Source organism: Propithecus coquereli, unplaced genomic scaffold (genome assembly GCF_000956105.1).
Source record: "Propithecus coquereli isolate 6110/MARCELLA unplaced genomic scaffold, Pcoq_1.0 Scaffold86, whole genome shotgun sequence".
Lineage (NCBI taxonomy): Eukaryota > Metazoa > Chordata > Mammalia > Primates > Indriidae > Propithecus > Propithecus coquereli.
The window spans coordinates 4321155-4323084 of NW_012154840.1; the positions used below are offsets into that span (position 1 = coordinate 4321155).

General features: G+C 35.4%; 1 pseudogene; it reads right to left on the bottom strand.

The window, feature by feature from the left end:
- LOC105826153 overlaps positions 1-1930 on the bottom strand; it is a 41132-nt pseudogene that overhangs the window by 37328 nt on the left and 1874 nt on the right.

A 1930-nucleotide genomic window follows, 5' to 3' on the forward strand; every position in this document is an offset into this window, starting at 1 on the left:
TTTTCCATCGACAAAAACAATCTAAATAGTCTCAAAATAATATTTTCCCCTTTGGGTGCAAACTTGAGTACATGCAACATTTACAAAGAATAAGACTTTTGAGATTCTCCTTGGATTTTAACCATCATTTACTTTTTATCTTAAAATAAATTACTACACAAAAATTAATAATTTAGAAATTTTTTTCCTAGGCAAAAACTTTGTTACAGCAACATAATGTACACATAACCGACTAGCTTGCAAAGAGTAGGACAAAAATGGACAAGACCAAGGGAAAACTAAAGCTTCCAATTTAAGCTCTTCTAACTACAACTTCTAGAACAACTTTGAATCCCTAACAGTGCTGTTAATATTAAATGATGTTGAGCTAGAAACACGTTTTGTGTACCTCTCTACAGACATTGAATCAGTGGAAGTAAACTATATCTGCAGTTAGGGTTAAAAGACCAAAACCAAAATATTTTCATAAACCTTTGACCATAAGTTTGTTTTTTTGTACTCTACTTGGTGTTTTATTTCTTCTAATTTGCTGACACTTAGGCACATTTGCATTTTTACCTTAAAGGTAAACACATAGGTATTTTTTGTTGGTAATTCATATTTAGTGATTATCATTAGACCAAATATTAAATTTACTTATCAAAAATCACAATTATTTTGTCTTTGGCTGAGTTTATATTTTCGTAACCTTTATGTCAAATCTTGACACCTCAGGAACATAAAAACGTCCAGTAAAACCCAGGCAAAAACAAATGTATGCTGACAATTTGAAAACATTTTTACTATTACTTTACTAGTAACACCTTTTTATTTTCTAATAATAGCCCAGCTTATTTACCAAAGATTACTAAATTCACTTGAACCATTTGGGTTTGTTTAATTTATGAGCGCTCCCTTATTTTTAAGCCAGTCCGGAACCATGTAAGCACAAATATGTAATACATGGACATACACAAAACATACCTAAACATATACACTCTCACACACATACACATGCACACAAAGTTCTAATAGATTTTACCCTAGAACTGTACCCATGAGATGGCAACACAAACTTACCAGTCTGTAAAAGACCACTGGATCCAAATTTCTTCTGATGAAACTGGAACTTGTTCACATGGCAAACTTTAGTTGCCCTGATAGGTAACCTAATTAGTCCTGTGGATCAAAGTTTTGGGGTAAAGCAGTTTCCCTGGCAGTTGGATTTTTTAAAAAAACCTCTTGTGCTTGCTTCGGCAGCACATATACTAAAATTGCCACCTGTTGGCTATTGTGAATAGTGCTGCTGTGAACATTTGTGTACAAGTTTATGTTTGAACACTTGTTTTCAATTCTTTTGGATCTAAAACTTAGGAGTGAATTATTGGATCATATGATGTCTTCATCTGTTTTATAATGCTATAACAGAATGCCACAGACTGGGTAATCTATAATTAACAGAAATTTAGGCCAGGCACAGTGGCTCAAGCCATTAATCCTAGCACTTTGGGAGGATGAAGTGGGAGGATCCCTTGAGGACAGGAGTTCGAGACCTACCTGGGCAACATAGCAAGACCCCTGTCTCTACCAAAAATTAAAAAATTAGCTGGACACAGTGGCAAGAGCCTGTAGCCCTAGCTGTTCGGGAGACTGAGCCAGGAGGATCTCTTGAGCCCACTGGTTTGAGGTTTGATCTATACCACTGTACTGTAGCCCAGGCCACAAAGTGAAAACCTGTCTCAAAACTAAAACATCCTGAGAATTTGTGTAGGTCAAGGAGCATTCATTGTAGCAACTTTTCTGTGATCTGGTTCTTAATGCCGTACTCCATTTCTGATTTGTACATTCTCTTTCAACCTAATTTTGTTTAGTTTCTTCAGGAGTTATATTCAGTGCATGGATTGAACTATGTTCAGATACACAGACACATGTCTGGCAAAAGTCTGAAGTA